The sequence below is a fragment of the Mustela nivalis genome (genome assembly GCF_964662115.1).
Source record: "Mustela nivalis genome assembly, chromosome: 11".
Lineage (NCBI taxonomy): Eukaryota > Metazoa > Chordata > Mammalia > Carnivora > Mustelidae > Mustela > Mustela nivalis.
Window position 1 is genome coordinate 29,476,732 of NC_139030.1, and position 25,828 is coordinate 29,502,559.

The 25,828-nt window shown below is 38.6% G+C and overlaps 1 long non-coding RNA gene across 1 annotated transcript in view; it reads left to right on the plus strand.

Annotated features, from left to right (window-relative positions):
• Window positions 1-1,997: 1,997 nt before the first annotated feature.
• Window positions 1,998-25,828, plus strand: part of LOC309843776 — a 63,879-nt gene continuing 40,048 nt past the window's right edge. Inside the window, exons 1-3 of the long non-coding RNA XR_014300334.1 lie at window positions 1,998-2,138; window positions 7,660-7,701; window positions 9,150-9,165. This is a non-coding gene — a long non-coding RNA (uncharacterized lncRNA). The remainder of the gene's footprint in view (window positions 2,139-7,659; window positions 7,702-9,149; window positions 9,166-25,828) is intronic.

The window sequence follows — 25,828 nt, forward strand, 5'->3', positions numbered from 1 at the left end:
GAGTCTTTGATCACCTCTAGGTGAAGCTAAATGTGGAATGTCTTCTTCATGGTGCCTTTGGTCCTGCTTCATAGCCTTTGTTGCATAAATAACAGCTTGTTCCTCTCACTTTCCATGTTCTTTGCCTCGATTCAATTAAGAAGATAATAACTAGAGCCTACTGTCCAGGAATCAAGATGGCAGAAGAGGAAGATCCTAAGCTGACCTCCCATGGACACACCAAAACCGCAACTATCTATGGCACACCTGTCTATGAAAACAACCTGAAGACAAGCAGAACAGGTCTTTCACAACTAAAGGTAAAAAGAAAAAGCCACATCAAGACAGATAGGAGGACCAGAGATGTGGTCTAGTTAGGGTGCGTAGCCCCGGCATGGTGACCCACAAGTGGGAGGGATATCACAAATATGAAGGTTCTCCCTGAACAGTGAGGAGTTTAAAGACCACATCAGGCACCCTAGCCATGGAGCTCCCACTAGAAAGATGAGTCCCTGTAATACACAGCCTTGAAAACCAGTGGGGTCAAGTCTAGGAGAGCTGAAGGGCTATAGGAAAGACTCCACTTTTAAAGGTTTGTACACAAACTCCCTCACTCTGAGACCCACTCCGGAGATGCCGATTTGAAAAGCACTTGGGTCATATGTGAAGGAGATTCATTGACTCATTTTAGGGCATGTGCCGGAAGGGCAAACATCTGTAGGAACTTTCCTTAGGAACAGAAAACTGTCAGGTACCGCCCTTCTTACTCTCCTTCTACCTAGTTGGCCTGGTGCTGGTGGGTGCCATTTTTGACTCTCTCCATGTACCATGCCATCACTGCTCACCCCAACCCCACGTTCCCTGGTGAACCCACTGAGGCAGGCACCCTACCCTCCACAACAAGAGCAGCTTCTACCCCTGCCATTTATATGTGGAATCTAAAAAACAAAGGAACAAAATAAAACAGAGCAGAAACAGACTCATAGATACAAAGAACAAACTGGTGGTTGTCAGAAGGTAGAGGGTAGTTGCCAGAGGGGTAATGGATGAAGGAGATCCAGAGGTACAAACATCCATTTCTAAAATAAAGAAGTCATGGGGATATAAAGTACAGCTTAGGGAACATTGTCAATAATACAGTAACAATTCTGTACGATGACAGATGATAACTGGACTTATCATGGGTGTCATGTCACGATATATATAAATGTTGAATCAGTATGCTGTATACCTGAAACTAATATGTCAACTTTATTTAAAAAAAAAAGAAGGAAAAAGAGCAGCTTGAAGCTTGAAAGAGGGAGTCTATTTAAATGGCACAGCTAAAACAAAAGAAAAATCTTTAGCACATACCCAGTGGTTTATTCTGCTCAATTTTTATCTAGAAATACTACATGATTATTGATTAAAGTGAATCCTTAATTCAATAGAATGCCCAAGAGATCAGTTTTTTCTGGGTAATGAGATGTTCTGAAGAACTGAAAATGACCAAGAAACCCATGTTGTTGTTTATTTCCTCATTTTTCTGTTAAAAATACATGTGAAAATATGCGTGCATCCATTTCCCTCAAAAGTGAAGGTCTAGTGAAATGAATGAAATACTTGATCAGTGAATTCCTTCATAGCCAAAAAGAAAAGAAAGAAAGAAATGGACAAAGGAAGAGAGAGAGAGAGAGAGAGAGAGAGAGAGGAAAGAAAAGAGAAGAGAAGAGAAGAGAAGAAAGAAAGAAGGAAGGAAGGAAGGAAGGAAGAAACTAATGGGCCAACATTGGGACAGCGAGTCCGAAGTGTTCCACGTAATGAGCTCTGACTCAGAGAGGATTTGGGACTCTGGACTGCCAGGCTAGCACATCATGTGTGAATAAGCTCGTGGCAGCAGCTGAGGGTGAGGCCCAAGGACATGGTTTATGTTGGAGCCTCACCGTGTTCTGGGTGACTCATGTACACTAAACAGCAGAGTCATGAACCATTTACACACACCCAATATCAGGTTCACTCCAAGGCTGTTCTCCCGCAGCCATTTTACGGCTCTCTCTAAAAAGCACAGAACTTGGTTTGGCCTTTCCCAGGGGCAGCATGAAAAGGAATTCAAGAACAGAAGGCCTTGAGGTCCCGCCGGGCCCGCCTGGGGAGACTGTTCACCCTCTGGGCTCCGAAAGGTGCGCACACGGTACTTTTCTCTATCTGGTGCTGTGTGGAAGAAGTGGGTTTGGGGTCCCTTAGAGGCCTAGCTCTCGGCAATGTCCTCACCACCTCTGAGACCTTGGGCGATTCAGTTGTTATTCTTGGGTATGGCTTTCTTGGAAAACTATAAATCTTACAGAATGGGATGGCAGAATTTTATGCCTTTATAGAAAATTAACAGAGAAGAAATTGTAACATTATTTTCAGGAGTCCCTCATCCAGTTGCTTCAGCTCAGGAATGACTGACACCAGAGAACTAATCCACAATGTTAATTTTGTTCAGTTTTATGTCTGTTTAGTGTCAAGTGAGAGGAAGAGAGGGTTTAAAATGTGGACTAGTAATTTTTGATATGTATACAAGGCTTTTTGAAACTATAAATAAAGGAACCTATGCAAGGACTAAGAGAAGGGCAAAAGAAAGATGTGTTCAACATTGCAGGCTAAAAGCACATATGGGCATCTTCTGGGTAAGAAAGCCTGGTCTATGGTGCACTGTTCACAGAGCGCCCCATCCGTGGCCCAGCAACTCCTCGGAGCCTCTGAGTCCCCCTGCCTGAGCCAGGACTGCCTCTGCTCGTGATCAGTGCTCTGGAGCTAGCCTTTGGAAAGGAGGGGCCTCGAGGGAGTTAACCATGTTGTTGAAGGTTATACATTTGGGAGACACATTGACTAAAAGGAATCCAGCTCATAGTCGTAGATGATCCTCTGTTCTTGGAGATAGAGAATTGGAGAGGAACACCGTGTTTGTCACCTTAAAGTGTCTAGGTCTGGCACTACTCTTTAGTACGTACTCTGGGCAAGTCCTCTCACCTGTTGAAGACTAACTTACTGCATCTGGGAATGGAGGGAGCTGGTCCCAAAGGTCTCTGAGGGCTTGAGTTTGCATGCCAGTGACTGGACTTTTCTATGTAAACACTAAGATTATTTACAGTAACTATGGAGAAGGACTGTGTCCTTGCTGATAATTGTAAATGTCCATTATGTCAAAATGCACGATGGTAAAAAGTGAAGTTGAAAAATGAGGAAGAGGTGTGACAGGGTGTAATCTACATTGTTCTGAGGGGTGTGTACTTTGTAGGCTGCTTAGGGTCAGGGCTGAAAACTATGTCTTGTAGCATATTTCAGAGTCAGCCAAACTACATTTTGGTGAAGAACCGCCTTGTCCAGCAAGGGAGAGGACGGTAATTAAAACAAGGATAGCCCCCTGGCTCACATGACCCCTTGTTCTGATGGAGAGAGGAGGCAGAGAGGAGCATGGAAAAGAGAAAAAGACTTGGGTTAAGAAATCCATGATTGAAATTTATATGTTTCAAAAATACACAAAAATGTAGTAAAGAGTATAATGAATCTCCATGTTCCCATTAAGATTTAACAATCAATCCATGGACAATCTTGTTTCATATATATCTCCACTTAACCTTGTTTTACTATGATGACTTGGGGGCAAAGCTGTCACATTTATTTTTATCTGTACATATTTTCAAATATACCTTTAAAATTTTAAGAGTTCTTTTTTATTTAAAAGGCAATTGTAATATTACTAACTTTGTAATTCCTTATTATTATTCAGTAACAAGTTAGAGATCAGATTTCTCCAATTTTCTCATACACACACACACACACACACACACACACGCACACACAATGATTTGTTTGAATCTGGATCCTAATAAGTTCATAGATAGCTTTGGGAATAAACCTCTGTTCAGACTTTTAATCTATAGGCATCCTTCTATTTATTTATTTATTTTTTTCTTAACATTGATTTTGGTGAAGAAACTGAGTCATTTGTCCCTGAATTTTCTGATTTTAATGATTAAATTTCAGTGTTATCTTTTGACATGTGCCTGTGTTTCCTGTAAATTGATACTTTAAAGGCATGATTAGTTTTTTTTTTTTTTTTTTTTGACAAGTCTTCATAGATGTGTAGTGTATTTCTATTAGGAAGCAAATAATGTTTTATTGCCTCCTTTTTTGTGATATTAGTAGCCATTATTGATTATTATCTAGATTTCTTAATTCATTACAGGCTACAGTATATTAATTCTATTAATATCATTCCTTTTTATCTTACTAACTGAAATATTTTTTATTAAAAGAAACTTCCCCTACTTGATTACATGAAGAATTGCATATTCATTATAATTTGTATATGAAACTCAGGAAAAAAAAATACTAGATTTAACCCTTATTCACCAGTTTCAACTTATTTTCTAGCATTCTTCAAAAGTGACCAATGAGAGCTCTGTGTGTGTTGAAACTATTTATTTTGATCTTATGAATTAAAAAAATATTGGACCTTGAACTTGTCATTCACACAGATGTAGGTTTTCATCCCGACTCTTCCATGTTACACCAGAAAGAGTCTTTTCTTCTTACTTCCCATGAAGTAAGACCTTTACCTCCCATGATAAGACTTTCTCTTGACTCTTGTGACCAAGTTAAAACCTCCCCAATGCACTGTTTCACATTCATTTGTATGCATGTCTGATGTCTTTACTAGACTGTAATTGCGTATGGGAATGGGCCGTGTTTTCTCTTAACTAAGCATCACATCCCCCTTATGAGTATATCAATAAATCTTTGTTCATCGAATGTTGAAAAACAGGGATAAATTAATCTCTCTGAGTTTCAGTCTTCTCATCTGGAAAATTGGGGTGACAATACTGATGTCACAATACTGACGGTATGTGAAGATTAAAGGGGGTGACAAGTGCAAGACACCTGGTCCGTTGCAGGTTTTCTCAACTGGTAGCCAGTTTCACTGCCATTTCATATTTAATGACCTTGGATACTACCTGCCTGGGAAATAATTATGAAAAAATAATTATCTGCTTCTGTTTTTGAAATGCTATGTCAGATGCCAAATGAACAGCATGTACAGAGTTTAAAAGGTCCTGAACTGGAGGAGAGAAAGACAGAGCCGTCAGGTCTCCTGCCTCCAAAGCTTATGGGGAAGATGAGGTCATAATTGAGAATGATCTCAAAATAATTATAAAGAATTATAGGAACCAATTAAATCTGAGGGGATGGGTGAAGTAGTTTAAGTTAGGGAAAGTGGGGGAAGCATGAACTCTGGAGGAGGCTTTGTGAGTGGAAGAGAAAATCTGGTTAGGACTGGTCTTGGTGTCAAAAAAGGAAGTTGCTCTTTTGGGAACGCTGACTACATGTCCTCCCCAATACTCACTTAACTAAGAATATCTCTTCCATTGGCTGGCGATCATTCAAATCAGAGTCTATCCTTATGCAAATGCTACAAATTTAGATATTTTCTCACTCACACCACACTTTGTCCCACTTCCATAATTTTGCTGGGGCTGGTCCTTCCTCTGGAGTGCCCTTCTCGCTTTTCTTTACTTACTGGTTTGGTATCATGTCAGCAGTCACTTCTTCTGGGTGTCGTTCTCAGGCTCTTACCCCAATCCACTAGATGTGTTAGGAATTTTCATTCTGGCAAACTCCCTATGCTAGCAGTGAGGAGGCTGCTAACAGTGTGGAGGACCAGTTAGAAGAACCCAGAGACTAGGGATGTCATAGTCCAGGTAGATGAGGAGGCCTGGGACTGAGGCAGTGGTTTTGGTTGAAAGGGGCCTGGGACTGAGGCAGTGGTTTTGGTTGAAAGGGGACAAATGAGGAAACCAATTCAGGAGGTAGAACTCATAGTGCTTGAGTATAGTGTTTGGTTGAGGTGGCTCTGAAGAGTTCAGCATACAAGTAAATTAAAATGTTGGCCCTTGAGCACAGTCCAGACCTTATGATTCTTGTATTACTTGATGTTTGGACTACTCCTGCTCCTCCTGTTCCTTTCCAGAATGTCGTGTGACCTTGGCTTTCCCCTGTTTTCCCAGGACGTCCTATATATATCCCTATCGCTGCATTTACCGTGCTGTTTCTTTCCCCCCCCCTTTTATTTTTTATTATTATTTTAAATTAACATATAATGTATTATTTTATTAACATATAATGTATTATATTAACATATAAGGTACCGTGCTGTTTCTATCTGCTGACTTCACCAAACTGTGGGCCGGGGTGGCGGAGAACGCTTTTATTCATCTCTGTAACCTCAGCAGAGCGCTCAACACACACTCAGTGTTTAAGATGTAACAGATGGGTGTGTGAGGTCTTATCTAATCATTGTATATTTACATTTAGATAAGATATTTAGTTACCTGGAAGGATAGTTCAATAATGTGTTCACACATGAACCTAAGTTAGTTTATCTGATTGACCCCTTTTAGGCAGCAGGAACCTAGCGGTGGTGATTTGCAGGTGTGCCCAGCAAGCTGATCTGGGGGAAGGTCAGCTGCACCTGCTAGCTCTCAGCCCTGGCTGAGATGCAGGGAAAGAGCAAAAGTGGTTTGTATGTTTGTTGTTGTTTTTTGTTTGTTTGTTTTCTTAGCTTGACCCCTGTGTGAGAAAAAGCAGGAAAAAGCAAGAAGTACTTAGGGAAGAGTAATCAAATTTTTAGTCTTGGCCAGACTGTAGACACTGAGCTGAGACAAACTGTACAGAAGTTGGGGGGTGGGCAGCTGTTGGAGAGCCTTACAACATGGACACCACAGGGCATGTGGAGAAATACCCACCATAGAAATGTGTAATCATCTTTCCAGAAAAAAGACGCCTTATATTTTCAGTGTTTCGTGCATTTGCACTGAGAACGTGCTCATTTATCTAGGTTCTTAAAACAGTTATCTGCCTAAGAGATGCTTTTTGACATAAACAATCTACCTGGTGTCAGACTTTCTCAATAGATAAGACACATTTGTACTCAGGAAGGAACTTCTGCACTAAGATAGCACACCAAACTTTTATTGTTCATGTGGGAAGAAAGGCGTGTGTCAGAATAACAGGAAAACCCACTCCGGTGTATCTGAACCTGATGTGGGAGGAGGGGTCGTCATTCATATGAGGCACACAAAGACTCTGGCCAATCTTGTTAACATGGACTGTCCTAGAAGTCATTGCTTTCTGAATGTTTGAGTGCCAGCAGAGATGAAATGAAATCCAGGATTTTTTCAGACAGTGTTAGCAATGAACAAGAGGATGTTTATCATTAGTCAGACTGATCATATTGCATTTCATAGGATTTAGCCCTTGTCTGTGTTTGTCCAGTTACATGTTTCCATCCATAACCTGTGTTTCTTTCCTCAGCGGAGGGATGGGCAGGAGTAGATCTTTTTCTTTGAAAATGTTTGTCTTCTATCATGTTTAAATATATAAAATTTTATAGCTATTTTCCAATAGCTATATATTTGCTTAAAAAACTTGTTAAGTATAAAGATTTATAGGTGGTATTTTGATTTCTGACTTATATGGAATCTTAAGAAATTATACTAAATACACCTTTAAATTATACTGATTAGGAAGTCTGTGAGAAGAACACTTTACACAAATGCCAACAGGGTTGAGACCAGAACAGAGATGTTCAAGTATAATGGTTCTGGCCTTCTTTGCATTATTATGAATTTTTATTTGTTTTCTTATTACTGTCAGGTAGGCTTCTCCTGAGAAATTTGGGTGGACGATTTAAAGGAGGTATGTTTCCAGGAAGACTTAGTGGCAAGACTGGAAAGAAGTCTTAGTGAAATATGGCAGAAGTCATTATAACGTGACCTTGAGTCTATAACTCTGGAGGAAGTAGGTACGGGGTAGTGTTAGAAAGGGAAAGATACTGAGGTGTTTCTAACACAAGCACAGGGGTATGTGGCAATGATAGAACATTACTAAAGTTTTCCTTTAGAATGAGTCATTGCCAAATATAATTTGAAGCTTTATGCAGCCTCAAGAAAATATCAATTTCTATGATTTTTATGAACTTGCACTTTAGAAAGGTTGGCAAATTGATAGACAATGAATAAATGCATTCAGTATTCACAGTTGAAGTTTATATTGTGGCTTGAATGTAGCTAGGTCTGATACCAAAGTTAGGGACATATGGATGTTTTTCTAACAGTCTGGTTTGTTAAAAACAATACTGATATAATTTGACTGATAATGAAGTATTCGAGGCTTAATTGGGAAGTAACTTTTGTATTATAGTTCAAGACTAGATAGTAGTTTCTCAAATCAAATGTCTAAGCACCCTAAAGAAATGAATTTCATTGCAAATCTGAAATGATGGCATATTAGACTCCCTAACTTAATTAGAGACAGATGTACCTCTGGTCTAATGAGCTCTATACTGTTAAATGGCAATGGTAGCATCTCCCTTCATCAGTGTTCTCCAAAATATAATCTTATTATTTGACCGAATCTATGGTGATATCATGTTATTTTTTGCTTTTTGTTTTTGTTTGGGTGATAGACAGGGTGTGTGGTGGAATGAATGTTCAGAGGTTAGGGAGCCAATTTGTATGTATTTCCAAAAGATAACATTAAAAAATAGTCAGTGGAAGTATAACTGGAGTTCTGTGTTCTTAACTGTTCATATCCAGGAAAATTTCCTACATTAAAGAAAAATCAGAGCAAAGAGACTGGTCTCTGTTCCCACATGAAATATTTTCCTATCAGCAATAAATTATAATAAAATGTGATAAGAATCAAAATTTGGCATAGTTTTGTAAGAGCTTAATATTGTAGGTGTACATATGTCAGATATTAAACTTATTTAGTATTAATTTACTCTAGCACTATAAAATGAGAGACAGATAGGATATCTTCTCTAGAGTGCACACAGTTAAAATAATACCTGGCAATGACAAATGGTCAAATATGTGGATAACTTTTTTAAAAAAATATTTTATTTGTGTATTTGTGTGTGTGTGTGTGTGAGAGAGAGAATAAACGGAGGAGAGGAACAAAGGGAGAAGCAGCCTCCGCACTAAGCAAGGAGCCCCATGTGGGACTTAATCCCAGGACCTTGGGATCATGACATGAGCTGAAGGTAGACACTTAACTAGAAGGCGTCCCTGGGCATAACTTTACATTTTAGAGATACATTATTTTGTAGACAAATTTAGTAATAATGTGCATTTTACTTCTAGGAATTTGGTGACCAAGGTATGTCGACTTCCCCCTAGTGTCCTGATAGTAAGATTTCGTATTCTGTGAGCATTTCATATTTCTCCATCCTCTGAGCCCATGAAGAGTCATCAACCCTTAATGTCTCCACTCCCCCAAGATAATGCTAACCAGGAGAAGTCAGTTCCTTCCATAGACACTGTGAGTAGCACATGGCAGACTTTGCATCTTCCAGGAATTCTGATCGGCTCAGTTTGCAAGAGCCCATAGAGGATTTTACCATTTTCAGTGGCAGTTTTGTCAAACTGAAGCACCACTTGTCTACCACCCAGTTCAACTTTCCCATGATTCTTAAGGTGGCCCTGGCTTCCATTTTGAAAACAGAAAACAAAACCACAGATCTATGAAGGTCAAAGGGGGAAGTTAAGAAAGCTGTAGCAATTGTTAAGACGTGGAAACTTCTTGTTTAAATTTCATTAGCTTCACTTATATTGACTCTCAGGTAGACATTCTAATGACCTGTAATTATGTTGGATACTTTATGAAGCAGAGGGAAATAGTAGACACATGGATAGAGTCAAAGCTGCAATATTGGTAATTAGTTCAATAGAATAAACAATGGGAGTTCAGCTATTTGCTAGAAGTTTGAGAGCAAATTTGACAAGGCAAGGAAAATAGATTGTACTCCAGTGAGAACTAGTTAACACTTAAATTCAGAAAGCTCTGGATTCCTTCCTAGTTGAGTCCTGTAAATAGAGAAGAGGGTAAGAAAGAGAAGTAATTCAAAAGGCGGGGAGGCTAGGAGAGTAAACTGAATTTTTCCATGGAAATAAGATGGTGTTTTTTTTTTTTTATAATTTTTTTCACCTCTTTTAAGTTATTGCTTTCAGTTTACTTCAATGCAGTCACTGAAGTAGCTTAGAAAGAAATCTTTGATATGCCAGATCAACCAAAAGTTTTAAAATATCCTTTTGTGCCTCCATTTATAATGCAAATAGTAAGTTGGCATTTTGGGTTCATTTCACCATCGTCTCTGAAGTGGGTTAACATACACAGAATGAGGAAGTGAAGGGAGTCCCACAAGAGAGCACATCTTTGATAGTTCAATAATAATAAAAAATGTATTTAGGTCTTTTCTAAATACCTTTCACCTCCTAAGAATATAAAAAATGAGAGGAAGAGATCTAAGAAGAATAAATTGTGGTTGTCTTTTACGTTAGCTGAATGACTAAAGACATTGTTCTATGAATTACCCAATACTTAAATATTCCTAAGTCTAGCCTTTATGAGCTCATAAAAGACTTTGCTTATGTGTCTGGGAAAGCCGGTATCTTTATATACTGTCAGAACAGAACTAACATACTGTTTCAATATAGGTTTAAAAACCAGCAGATATTTTGTTATATAAAGCAACTGGGCAATCACCTTAAACCCACGTTTACATTTTAGTTTTATCCTACATAAACATTCCCTAGCTGAAATAGTTTTAAAAACCGGTAACCTATGTTTGAGAATGATGGAAAGAGACTGAATCCTGGTTGAAAGATTATTGCCACTGTAGTGTTTTATTCATGGGAATCTCCAATTTTTTTTTCCAGATATACTAAAAAAGCCAAAATTCATTAATGTCAGAAACACAAATGAGGGTTGGCACGGATCACGCATCCATGCTAGGAGGAGGGAAGGCTGGGAGCCCCGTCCAGTGGATAAACCCCAGATTCCGCTTTCTCATTTGAGTTCATTTGGAAAGCCTCTCATGCATTCTGAAGCGCAAGAATTTCTTCTAGGCAACTATTGTCAAAATATATTTTCCGACAAATACCCACCAAAATGCAACCAAGAGCAATAATATTTCAGAAAGCTTTAGCTCAAGTGTGAGTAATAAGCACTGGATAAACAGAAGTTTTACCATCTTCTGTTTTATGATTGAGCTTTTCAAATGTAAACGATTTATAAGGAAAAAAAGTGGGCCATGTCAGATTGGAGAAATGGAGAAAAGTTTGACAGGAGAGGTAGTTAGGACAAGCCTGTGATTCCAAATGGGTTGAGATATCTTCTCTTTGAAGTCATTATTCCTTACCCCGACTCCTCCCCCTCCGTCATGGGCATTGGCATGGAATTTTTTTTTTTTTTTTTTTGCCTTCACTTCTCTCAGGACCCCAGTTCAAACTCCTTCATATTCTCCCCCTTCTTCTCTCATTCATCTCCCTGACTCTTCTCCCACTAGGGCTTGTTGAGAAACTGTTACTCCCCAGGTGCTCTCCTCACCTCAGTCTTGCTTAAGTACCCCTTCTGCATATATTTCTTCTCTTCTTTTTGAGATTTTATTTACTTATTTGAGAGAGAGAGAGAGCGCAAGCAGGAGGAGGGACAGAGGAGAGGGAGAAGCAGTGTCCCTGCTGAGCAGGGACCCTGACATGGGGCTTGACCCCAGGACCCTGAGATCACAACCTGAGCTGAAGGCAGACACCTAACTGACTGAGCCACCCAGGCACCCCTCTTATATATATTTCTTATTGGTCTATAGTTTAGGAGAAAAAATATCTCCCAGTGACCCCATTTTTCTTTTATCTGAGCTGAACTAAGTTTTATAACTCTGATTAGAGACAAAACTTTATTCTTCCACAGTGCTAGTCTTTCTTCTGTCTCATTGACCACAGCTGGTATAAAAGCTATCAGTGCTGAAATGTTTAGCATATCAAGACTTACTTGCAGAAATGATGATAAAATACCATTAGAAAGCATGTTATATTCCTCTGGAGGAGATGCTGTTGGAACCCTTCCTAGGTTCTCTTCAGTGGTTGGTACGTGCTTCCCAGGCTGCTTTGAGTTTGGCTGTTAAACTCAGCCCTGCCACCTTCCTTGGAAGATTGCCCTCTGGCCAATGACTACCTGGGAAGGAGGAGACTTGCAAAGGTCAGCCTCAAGGCCTCAAAGGGGCAAATGTTGAGGTGCTCTTTGTTCTCCAGAGTTTCTCCATGGCATCAACTGAACTAGTTCTCCAGCCCAGCCCACATTCCTTTCTAGGGTTCTTTCCCTCTCTCTTCCCTCTCCTTCTTCAAACACTCCTCCAAAAGAAGTCATTTGAACAAGTATTCCTATCTCATTCTGTTTCTGGAGAAAGTCACCTAAGACATTCACCTTTGAAATAAAGAAAATTTTTAGAATTATTTGACTAAATATTCAATATGTAAGAAATGATCAATTTTAAGATGGACATGGGTAGAATAGCCTTAGATTTGGAAAAACTGAAACTTTAAGATATTTTTAGTTGTGCCAAAACTTAAGAACTATAGAGATATTATCTTTTTTCTCATAAAAAAGAGGAAATACTTTTTAAGGAGTTGTGAATATTTAAGATGTTATTAGCCCCAAAATTCCCATGAGTGGGACTGTAGTTGTTTCCTAAGTACTTACATTATGACTAATTTTATAATTTCCAAAATAGTTTTCAATTACATGACCTCAAGTCAATCTTATGACAGGCACGACAAGCAGGGATAATTATTAGCCCCCTTTCCACATGTGAAGATTGTGCCTCAGAAAGGTTAAATGACTTGGCTGTTATCTCAGAGTTCGTAAGTTCTTGACCGATAGTGCTCAAACTCAGGTATCTGTGTGAAACATAAGTGAGATTTGCTAATTAATTTAAACCATGTTAAGTTTGTCAGAGGCTGGATCTTCAAGTTTTGTTATTAAATCTATTTGGGCTGCCTTAGCTGCCAACCTACTAATCTGGAGTTAATCTTGGGCAAAATGGTCAAATTCATATTAAATGTATATATTGATTATCCACTGATGTATAATAAATTATCCTAAAAACAACCACATCAGAACAACAAATATTTATTATATCACGGCTTCCATGGGTTGGGAATCTGAGGGTTGCTTAAGTGCCTCTGCCTCAAAGACTTCCCAAAGCTATCATTAAGGTGCTGACCAGGCTTGCAGTCTCATCTAAAGACTCAGTTGAGAGAGGATTAGCTTCTAAACTCACTTAGGTAGTTGTTGGCAGGATTCAGTTCCTGGGGAGTTATGAGACTCAGGGCCCCATTTTGTTACTAGCTGTCGGCCAGAAGCCATCTTCAGTCCCATATCACTTGGCCCTTTCCATAGGACAGCTCACAAGATGGCAGCTGACATCCCTCAGAGCGGACAAATGACAAAGTAAGAAAGGACAAATGAAGTGGAAGCCAGAACTTTTTTTTTTTACTAACTTAATCTTGGAAGTGACACCCTGTCACTATTACTGCATTCTTTTGGTTAGAAGTGAGTCACTAGGTAGAGCCCACTACTAGTGGGAGGGGATTACACAGGATGTGAAGATCAGGAGGCAGGAGCCACTTCAGAGGCTGCCCACCATGAGGTTGGTTGTCTTTCTCATGTATGAGGCCCTGCCACTTGATCCAGAAAGAACTCCTTGTTCTCTCTTTACAGAAGCACAGGATTATTTTTATTCTGTTAATTTCATGGGTTTAGGTATATGTGTCCTGGTTGAATGGTCTTCTCATTTGTTCTTCCTCCCACCCACTCTTCAATTTCTCTTCTCCTTTTGCTCTTCTTTTCTTGCTTCCTCTGCCTTTCTGCTTCTATCTATACTTCTATCTATACTTATACTATCTATACTTCTCATTCAGACTCCCTGTGTTTCTCTCTCATCTCATTCTTTGAGCAGTCACCTTCCTTTCAGAATTCAAATCCTCTGTATCTTTCCTGCTACCGTGTTGCTTACTGTTCCTCTATCTGCTCACAGGGACCAAGGGCAATTTTAGATGCTGGCTTTCAAGTTTATAAATAACATGTTTTAATTAAACTATTGGGTCCAGTCTTTCTCCTAAGTTTCTCTAGGAAGATGACACCATGATGAAGTAAGACAACAAGGTAAAATTTTTATAGAATATTGAAAATCCCATTTTGGGGGAAGGTGGATTTTTTCCCCCCATTTCTCCATGTATAATGTCAGGTCTCAATTGTATCCAGTGTCCAGTCTCCTTTTATGTTAAATTCTTAAAGAATTTAAATATAAGATGATCATAATGATGATCATAGTAATGATGAGATGATGATATAATGATGACAAGGTAGGCTAAAGGAGACTGTTACATCACTTATCCAAAATGACCTGTTTAACTCTTGATCACCAGGACTGACTGTAAACTCTATCTCTATTTCTAGCATCCAGCTCCATTGGAATGAATGAATGTAGCACTTTAGCAGAACTATAGTAGATTGGACAGGTTGGCTATTTTAGCTATTAAAGATAGGGTGGGAAAATGGTTTTCCCAAACCTTATGTGGAATTCTGAAAAACTGTTAATGGTATCTCTACTTCAATTTTCCAGAAGAGAAGATGCTCTCAAGAAGGGACATTTGATCCAGCAGAGAACATTTCTCCCACACTGGGGCAGGGTTGATGTGCAGTAATTAGCCTGTTTTGGTCTAGGATAACTGATAGCGATTCCATGGACTGTTTTGTGATATTAGACAAAGGTTCTTGGGGGCAAAACATGGTTAGAATATGTTCAACTTGATGACATGTATGTTAAGCCTATTGGCACATAGCAACCAATTTCATTGCATGATTACTGGTTAGAAACATCAAAAGTAGGAGGTAAATCATTTGGAGAAGGGTTGTTTAGTGAGTTAGAATGAATGGAGTCTTTAGTGAGCACCGGCATCGAATTCTGTCCTAGTTTGTTGCTTGTCATGCCCTATTCTCCATCTGGGATGCCCAAGGCACTCTTTTTCAGGACACTTGACCTACAAGTCATATTTCAGAAACTACTGATTTGGTGCTTGCTGATGGAGTTTAGACTCTGAGGAGTCCAGCTGCTGGATTACATACAGACTAATGACCCATCAGATGCTAAAGGCAAAAGCTTAAAGTGCACTTGTGAATTAAACCAACAGTATTGTCGGAAAGGAAGAACTTATTATGTCATTAAATTTAATTCACTAAGTTTTGCTTCTTTAGACGCACTGCACTGAGGGAAAAGTAAGAAATTAATTTTAAACAAGCATTATTTTTCTTCTGCTTACCCAGGTAAAGGATAGTCATGTGAAAGAGAGTATTTTATTGAGATTAAAAGAAGCCATTAAGAGGAATGATAAATTGTGAAAACTGGGCGTGACTGTCTAGCCAGGCATGAACTTTTAGACCAGAGACTGCTTCAGTTAGAAAACACAGAGGAAAACCAGCCTTGCCTAATTTAATGACACCCTGGGTGAAGTTTTCAGGACTCTGCATAAAATCTCGGAAACTCATTGATACGAAGATGTCAGCAATAATCATAGTTGATGCTTAGAGTGTAATCTGAAAGTCAGAATGGACAAAAAATGAAAATCAAGATAGAGTGTTTTTTTTTTTTTGCTTCAAATCTAGTAATTATTAGGATATGAGGAAAATTCTCTTAATTTCAATATTACAATAAAACATAAAGGCATAAAATATGCGGTGTTGAATCTTTCTACATATACCTCTTGTTTTCCTTATAGCGACAGTTAAGTGTTGATAAATAGCAACTGAAAGATAAGCAAGGAAATTGCTGGGTGTTTGCACCTTTTGTCTTATCAATCAAAACAATCTGACCATCCTCACAGGGGGTTCTAAATGAATTTCAGTTGTATAGAGGTACATACAGAAATTAGGCTTTATTGTATTGATAATGCCAGTTCTAACAATTGAGAGACTTTTAGTATTTGTATTCCAGGAAATGAATTTCCTATTAGTGATTGTTATATAGTAGAATCAAAGAAAGAGTGCAAATCCTCAAAGAATAGATTCTGGTCATTTTTTTAACTGAATAAATTCCACAGCAAACAGCTTATGTCAAATAAGAGAAAAAAATTACAGCGAACCATTGGACAGCACCGGGGTGTGGGGGTGGGGCTTAGAGGCACCCATGCCCTAGGCAGTGGAAAATCTGCATAAAACTTTTGACTTCCATGAAACTGAATTACTAATAGCTTACTGTTGATTGGAAACCTTACCAATAACATTTATAGTCTATTAACACATATCTTGAATGTTGTATGTATTATATACTGTATTCTTATAATCAAGCAAGCTAGAGAAAGAAAATGTTATTAGGAAAATCACCAGAAAAGGTAAACTACTGAAAGGGAGAAAATATTTGCAAATGACATAGCCAATAAACAGCTAGTATCCAAAATATATAAAGAAGTGATAGAATTTAATACTCCCCAAAACAAATGATCCAATTAAAATATGGGCAGAAGACATGAACACGCATTTCTCCAAAGGAGACATCCAGATAACCAACAGACACATAAAAAGATGCTCATCACTCATCATCAGGAAAATACAAATCAAAACTACAATGAGATATCACCTCACACCTGTCAGAATGGCTAAAATTATAAACACAAGAAACAGCAAGTGTTGGCGAGGATGTTAGAGGAAAAGGAACCCTCGTGCTGTTGGTGGGAATGCAAACTGGTGTGGCCACTGTGGAAAACAATATGGATTCTCCTCAAAAAGTTAAGGGCGCCTGGGTGGCTCGGCGGGTTGGGCCGCTGCCTTTGGCTCAGATCATGATCTCAGGGTCCTGGGATGGGGTACCAAAGGCCGCTGCCTTTGGCTCAGATCATGATCTCAGGGTCCTGCTCAGCAGAGAGCCTGCTTCCTCCTCTCTCTCTCTCTCTCTCTCTGCCTGCCTCTCTGCTTGTGATCTCTGTCTGTCAAATAAATAAATAAAATCTTAAAAAAAAAAAAGTTAAAAACAGAGCTACCCTACAATCTAGGAATCAGACAACTGGGTATTTACCCCCCAAATACAAAAACACTAATTTCGAAGGGACATATGAACCCTGATATTTATAGTTACATTATTTACAATAGCCAAATTGTGTAAGCAGCCCAAGTATCGATGGATAGATGAATGAATAAAGAGGATGTGGTACATATGTACAATGGAATATTAATCAGCCATGAAAAGAATGAAATCTTGCCATTTGCAACAACAGGAATGGACTTTGAGGGTATAATGCTAAACAAAATAAGTCAGAGAAAGACAATTACCACATGATTTCACTCATATGTGGAATTTAAGAAACAAAACAAATGAGCAAAAGAAAAAAACAACAACAACAAGGAAAGAGAGACAAACCAAGAAACAGACGCTGAACTATAGAGAACAAATTGATGGTTACCAGAGGGGAAGTTGGTGGGGGAAAAAGGAGATGGGGATGAAAGAATACACTTATCACGAGAAGATAAAATTAAATAAAGCAAAATAAAAGTAAAACAAAATGATCAAATCACTAGGAAGAGAAAATACATTTTTAGTATTGCACTCTAAAAATATCCACATGTAAGTGGACCCACATAGTTCAAACCCATGCATGCTATTCAAGCGTCAACTATACTGTGAAATAGGCCTGTGCTCAAGAAATTAAATATATTGTAATTTCATTAGTATTCTTTCCTATCATGGAATATGTAAATTCTGTGCTTATGGTGAGCATGGAAATAATAACCAATGGAGCACTTTTTTTTTTTTCCCTTTATCCCTTTATTGCTAAAGGTGATGGCCTTAATTTTTTTTAAAGACAATCTGGTTTAAAAAAAATAAAAGACAATCTGGTTTAGAATTTTCCTTTTCCTTCCTTTCTCTCTGTGTCATGTTGGAGTCACAGGTTTGTTTTGGTTTTATTCCTGAAATGTTAATCTTTATTTTTTAAACATTTATTCATTTATTTTAGAGAGAGAGTGTGTGTGTGAGTGTGGTGGGAGGAGCAGAGGGAGAGGGAAAGAATCCTAAAGACTTGTCTCAGAGTACAGAGGCCAACTTGGGGCTCAATTCCAGGTCTCTGAGATCACGACCTGAGCTGAAACCAAGAGTTGGCTGCTTGGGGCACCTGGGTGGCTCAGTGTGTTAAAGCCTCTACCTTCGGCTCAGGTCATGGTCTCGGGGTCCTGAAATCAAGCCCAGCATCAGGCTCTCTCCTCAGCGGGGAGACCGCTTCCCTTCCTCTCTCTCTGCCTGCCTCTCTGCCTACTTGTGATCTCTGTCAAATAAATAAATAAAAATCTTAAAAAAAAAAAAAAAAGAGTTGGCTGCTAAACTGACTACACCACCAAGACACCCTGAAATTGTTTTAATCTTGGATCATTACCAGGAACAACAGATAAGAAATCCTACCTTTTAATGATTTAATATGATTAGTAATGCAAAGAATTAAAAAAAAAAAAAAGAATAGTTTGGTGGTTTCAAATTTCAAGGTAAGGCACACCTTATCGGGAAAGCTGAGGTGGGAAGTTCCTCTGCCCTTTGTGGAGCTCACAGTTTTTCCAAAAGTGTCCTACTCCACAAATCTGGGATGAGTATCTGGCCTGGTTCCTCTGTCAATTTTTTTTTTTTTTTTTCCTTTAAGAATGGGAGATTTTTTTTTTTTTAAAGATCTTATTTATTTATTTGAGAGAGAGAGCACTGCAGGAAGAGCAGCAGGGGAGGGAGAAGATTCTCCTAGCTGGGCAGGGAGCTTGATGGGCTCGATCCCAAGACTCCCGAGATCACGACCTGAGCAGCCGCTTAACCGACTGAGCTACCCAGGTGCCCCAAGAATGAATGGTTTTAAGTGACACAGACCAAGGTTACCTTGGCTGTCTACAGAGATTTCTTAAAGAAACTCTTGTGTGCCCATTAGTGGAGTGTCAGAAAGGAAATGAAATTCTACTCACAAATACCGTTTGGAGTATCTCATACATTGGTGAAGCTTGGTTTTCATTTGTCTCTATAAAACTGTGGTCTTCATGCCTACCTCATGAATTTATTGTGTGGGCTAATTAAGTAAATGTACTTAAGCTCCTGTAACAGTGCATAGAGTATAGAAAGACATTCTGTACTTTATACGTATTTATTTGTTAGCTTAGTGTTTCTCAAATCTTACTGTTCATAAGAGTTACCTAGGATCTTGTTAAAATGCAGATAAGAACTCAGTAGGTCTGGGTCGGGGGTCTGAGATTCTGCATTTCTAACAAGCTCCCAGGTGATGAGAGTGCAGCTGAGCCACAGATGGCACTTTGAGTAGCAAAGATTAGGGAGTGGTTTATCTTATCCCTTAGTTACACTGTGAGTCTGGAGCACTGAGGTCTTAGCCCCATGGGAGGGTTGTCTCCTACTGATGGTCTAGGAGCCTCTGAGAGAGCAGTTGCACAATATTATTTTATATTATTTGTTGCCCATCAACTCTAAAAAATCTGAAGGATTATACAATGCATCATAGAAATAATTGTAACATGCAATTCATTATCTTAAAGTCTTACCCATAATTCCACCCACCCTTCAGGTGATTTCCATTAGACTTTGGAAACCGTTAAGGCATTTGGGAGAAATGCGTGTTCTAGGGGAGTAGAGTTGTATTTTGTAAATTCAAAAACCATTTTTGGCTTACACCACAAATAGCTTTCAGGCTGAAGCCTACCCGCTGCATCCCTGGGAAACCTCTTTAGGATTTCATTTCGGGGATGGTATATAGCAAGATCCAGGTGCTTGCTGCCCCGGAGCAGATTGCTGTGGAAATAAGACTTGCACCGTCTTTCATCCTGTTTACAAGGTTTACCTACCGAGACCCTCGCTGCCCGCTCTGTTACTTCAGGTATGTGGTTGTGAACCTTATCGATCGTATTCCCTATGCTGTACTTTTCATCCCGGTGACTTATTTGTTTTACACCAGGAAGTTTGTACCTCTTAATCTCCTTCACTTTTTTCGCCCATCCCCCCCACCTGAGTTTTGTTGTCAATCTCAAAAAGAATGGATTCTGAGTGAGAAATAGGGGTTTAGAAATTTGAGTTTCATGGGCATTTTATCCTTTTATTTATATTCAAACATTGTATGGAAAGTAAAACTCATCCTTGTCCTGGACTGAAGTAAAATAGTATGAGGGAATAATTGTGATTTAAAGTCTGAATTTACAAGGGCTGCCCAAACTGACAGAGGGTGTGAGTTAATATTTATCCTGCACCTTGATACCTTCAGATGGAAAGTACTACACAAATATCAAGCGCTTTGAACCCTGTGGAATTTCCAGTCCTTACCATTTGCTAACAGTGAGCTACTCAGTGATTTGTTATGGAAGGTATTCCTTTCGCAAGAGCACAGCAGCGCTGGCTTAGGCCGGTGTCTGAATTCTTTAGTAAAATCACACTTCTCACCTGTTCTCTTTTGCGGACTCTGCAAACTTTAACATGACCAATGACCTACGCTATCATTTTATTCTACAGTATTTTGGCAGAAATTTTATGTCTGAATAGCCGAAGTGAGAAAGTGTGTTTGAAGTCGTGTCCAATGCCTTCTGTATAGAGTATATACCACCTGAAGTTGGTTACACAAAATGTGAGGTTTTTCCTTGAATTTGGTGCCCAAGGCTAGGGGTAGTTGCCTCTCAGAGGTGGGTCTCAGGTGTGAGATATATATATATATATGTATATATATATATATACATATATATATATATATATTTCTTTTTTTTTTTTTTAAACTGTCAAGCCCAGGCAAGGAAAGGCAGCTCAAAGGGAGCTTTTATTAGCTGGTGTTATAGGGAATGAAATATTGATTTACCTACATGTATATGTATATATGTATATATATATATTTTTTGTTTGTTTAACTGGAAGATAATCCATGATGAATGACACTGTTCTGAAGGCAAAAATACTACAAAAGAAAACTCTAACTTCAGGATCTTACCTGGAACCATTGTGTTCAATGATATATTTAATGTTATGTTCAATGATATGTTATGTTCAATGATATATCTTTAGAAATCCAGCATTTTAATGACCACAGATCTACAGTGTAGGAAGTAGTCCATCACACTGTGTCAATGGATTTTGATAGCACTCTCATAAAAATATGCAGAATTATCTGGTGACTTCAGTAAGTAGAAAAAACAAACATACTTTCTCATGCATACCCATACTCTCTCTCTCTTACACACACACACACACACACTGGTCTTGCTTCAAACTTCACATAGAAAACAAAGTTTAAAAGTCTCATGAGAAATGACAAGGTTTTAAGAAGAATTAAACTAGAATATAAAGAGCTGATAAATAATTGGCAAGTAGAAAGCGGTTGCATAAGCACTTATACAACCATTTTGGTACAGACCAAAATGTAAATCCCAGATTTCCACTGTTTCAACTGTTTCAGTCACTGCATCCTTTCTCCAACCCACCTCAGACGCTGAATTATTCCTTCAGACCAAAATAATTTCTTTACACGTGGTCAGAATACAAGAAATGGATATTGAAAAGTATCAGGGAATTAGGAGAACTGAATAACAGAATCTGACCATTAAACTAATGCCTATGGCAAATATTGCCTCCTCACCTTCTCACCGCCCTCATACTGTTCCTTACCCCACTTGGTATCATAAATAGAAATTCAGAGGCTTTTTGATGTCTTCGCTTAACAGTAATCCTGAGATCATGATCCTGACGATAGCTTTAGACATTTTTAATTTTTTCTTTCCTTTGGATCATTTTTTACCATCAGTATTTGAATGTGGAACTCTTGGTCTTACGGGCTGTACCATATATTTTTGTCTTCAAATCTTTTGAACATTGTGATGCTGGTTGTCAAAGCTTGGAGTTCCCCAGGTGGTAGTTATTAACTGACATGTCTTGGTTCATGGTGAACAAGCTAGGTCAACAAACTTGTTTTTCATCATGGCTGGTTTTAATTTGAAAGGGAGCTTGTTACCTATTTGATAATGCTTCACTGAAGTTCACCTATTTCAGGTAGATTAATAGCTTGTTCAGGGATGAGGAGCCTAGGGGCCCTGTTGTAACTCTGGGCTGTAGGTTCAAAGTTCAAACTTCAGAAAGTAAAAAAAGTCCTTGTTTTTCTTCCACCTATTTTTTAGGGCATGCCTTAGTGAACCTTGATACTTGGTAAGACTTGAGTAGTCACAGGTTTGAGACTTTAGAGTAATATGAGGAGCTGTGTTATATAATTAAGAAAGAGATAGGTTTTGCTGGTCCCTTCCCAATCACAAGGCTTTTTAGTCTTGAAAATCATGGGGTTGGTGGAGATTGAAGAATAGATGTATCTAGTTTCCTGACCATTTTCTAGGAAAAAGATTCAAAATCGCTCTAAAATGGGATATTAAATCATATACAAATCCAGATACCATAGGGAGGTATGAGATTGAAGTAAAAATTGAGGGAAAAACTGTTCATGTTTGAATCCAATACATGATGGTAACATATCAGTAGTTCCTTAAATGAATGGCTATTTAGGTACACATATAATATGTTGAAAAGAGGCACCTGGGTGGTTTGGTTGAGTGTTTGACTCTTGATTTCAGCTCAGGTCAGGATTTCAGTGTCATGGAATTGAGCTCTGAGTCAGGTTCCACACTCAGCACGGAGTCTGCTTGAGTTTTTCTCCCTCTGCCCCTCCCCCTCATCACTCTCTCTCTCAAGTAAATAAATAATTCTTTAAAAAAATACATTAAAAATTTTGTAGTAAATTATTCACTGAAGAATACTCTTGTTTTTCAAAAGGGGAGTTTCACCATATTTCTTTTAGCCATTCATGCGTAGATCCTTGGGCACAAAAGATGTATCAGCTAGCTCTGTCCATCTGGAGAAGAAAAAAATTCAACCTGCACTCTCTTCATGACATGATTCTTATGAATCTCGAGGTAGCTGAAGTTCCCACTCAGATTTTGCTCTTGAAGCATTTAAATTCAACACTACTATTTGAAGATTAAACCGCAGTGGAAATATGAATGATGTCTCTGTGCTGAAAACAGCTTGGCAATCTCTTAAATTGATAGGTTTTTAAAGAAACTCTCCATCTCAAATAAAGATCTGATATCTGGATCTCCTAACCAGTCTGAAATCTAGCTTACCTACATGGATTGGCTATCTAAGAGCTTGTAAACAAATTCATAAATTTGTCATGCTGATTATAGTGTTGGCAAACACAATGGCTGATCATGTTATAAATGTTTATCAACACCCGCACTCACCCACCTGCTAAGAGGTGCTACGCTTTAATGAAATTGTTTGAATATCAAGGCTGGTTGCTAAGATACAATGTTCTTGTTACTAGGGATGTGATGCTTGCAGATTTCTGTTATCAAATAATGATTAGAGATGTGCTAACCTCAAGGTGCTCAGTGCAGTGAAAGGTTTACCGAGCTACAAATTAGTAAACTGTCTGCTTGAGCAGGCACTGGCAGAAGAAACATGTGCCTCAGCCATACAGGACTGGCATTTTAAAAGAAGAGAGGACAGGGATCCGTGGCCATGAATGACGGGTCCTTGAGAGTTTGCCATGAGAGGTTTACCTACTCTACTGCCCAGGATGATATATCTTTAGCCAGCTGGGGAATTTATTGAAATCCATTGCCAATAATTCCTTCCTTTCTTATGAAAAATCCATTCTTTACATTTCTTTTTCATTGGTTGTTACGGAATTATTAACATTAAACATTAAATTTAACATTAACATTAAACATATAAGCACTAAAATTCTCTCTTATGAGAAAGAAAAGTAAATCAAAGTGTAATCCCACACAATGAAGATACATTTTAACATGCGCACATTTTCAGGATGATGCCAGGTTTGAGAGACTTATTGGTATAAATGTCCTATTTAGCACGATGAATTCTGCAAATAATGACACAGACCATTTTCTACTGAGAATGCAATCCTCTGGAATATTTAATCTAATATAAAGTATTATGTAAGTGTTGGAATGTTTCTCTTTATTGTCACATTATTGCAAACAATATAGTGGAGATGACCGAAGCTGTGTTGTGTACAGCAGTCTGTCTAATTGTTCATTTTGTTAAAGTAGCAACTGTGTTGCGGTATTTTACCTATACTGGGAATGTTGTGAGCACCAAATTTTCACACTGAAAATATTTCTATAATTTTATGACAGTCCCTGGAATTCCCAAGGGCTTTACTCGTGACTAGTAATATTTCAGAAATGTGTGGGCAACTGTACTTCCAGTGTCATGTATAATTTTTACTCTTGTTACTTTATAAGAAATTTCAATTATTAGGATCACAGATCTGATGGGTACTAAATTGACTCTGGAAAGGTCCCTTAATAAAAATTGAAATTGTATACATATTTCAATAATGAAAGTGTTAAAATAAAATGATATTCAGATATAACAGCTGGCCTTCCATTAGATCAGGATCACGGTGAGAGCAGAGGCTGAATCTGTTTTGGCTCACCTCTGTATAACCATCTTCCAGAAGATGGCCTGCGTAAAACAGGCACCTTATCAATCGATGACTGATAATTATATCCAGAAAATTTTGCTAACGTCCATAGCAGATACACATGACTTTGCAAGTTGAATTTTCCTTCCCTCTGTGTAGAATATAAAAAGATGGAAAGAAAAATGCGACGTTTTATTTTACCTTTGTCAAACAGGTTTTGCATATTCTACTTTTATAGATAGGAAAGCAAAGTTCAGAGGAATGAGATAATGAATTACTCAATGTCACACAACCAGTGTGAGGCAAAGCTGGATCTTTTGTAAGTTTAGTCCTGTTTCCCAAACCCCAACTGCCTCTCTGATAATGTCAGACCTGAGTGGGGAAAACAGGGCGAACCCTTAAGTAGACATAGGTGAGAGCACATTTAAAGGCAGCAACCATTATGTGCTTATTTTGTGCCAAACGTACAGGCAGGTATGTGAAGGATAAAAAACAATAATTTATAAAATCCTTGGCTGTAAGATGTTTCAGTTTTGAAAATGTGGAAGTATGATGTTCCACTTTATTTATTTATTTTTTTTATAAAGATTTTTATTTATTTATTTGTCAGAGAGAGAGCGAGCGAGAGCGAGCACAGGCAGAGTGGAAGGCAGAGTCAGAGGGAGAAGCAGGCTCCCTGCAGAGCAAGGAGCCCAATGTGGGACTCGATCCCAGGACGCTGGGATCATGACCTGAGCCGAAGGCAGCTGCTTAACCAACTGAGCCACCCAGGCGTCCCTGATGATGTTCCACTTTAAAGAACTTGAAGACTAGCTATGAATTTCAAGAAAAATATATTTAGCCTGAGTGCAGAGAGGCAGTTTTCATTCCACACTGAATGAGCTTAGGAAGAGGCATTGAAAGGATGGGCGTTTGATTGGGCGATGTAGTTTTGTTACCAACAAGACCTGGGTTTGAATTCTTGTTCTGTCACATCCTGACTAAATCTGGGCAAATTTCTTAACCTGTATGTGCTTTTCTTGTTGCTATTGTAATTTTCCCATGTGGATTAAATTGGTTTTAGTAAGGTAATGTGCTTAGAAGCAGTCAATAAACATTCATTATTTTTAAGACCTACTCACTGACTGTGTCCTACAAAATTGAACTATATTACACTTGTTTTGGCCCAAAAATTGCTTCTGAAGCTTAAATTTCACCTCTTTAATGAGATACTTACCTTGTTTTTATACTGTCCAAAGATTGGTTCAATGAAACTGATTCACATTTATTGATGAATACAAAAGACCCTTTGCAAAAATGTCTCCGTGTTCTCGTGTGACTTTTGTGCTTCAAATAGACTTCTAAGAGGCGCATGGTTAATTATAGCTGGACAGAGAGACACGTGGAAGTGTTGCTTGGGTGGGAGTATGCTGTCATGCTGGGAGTGACTAGTACTGGGTGGGCTTATCTGGAAGAGATTTGTTCTCTTCCTGCTCAAAGGGTTCTTA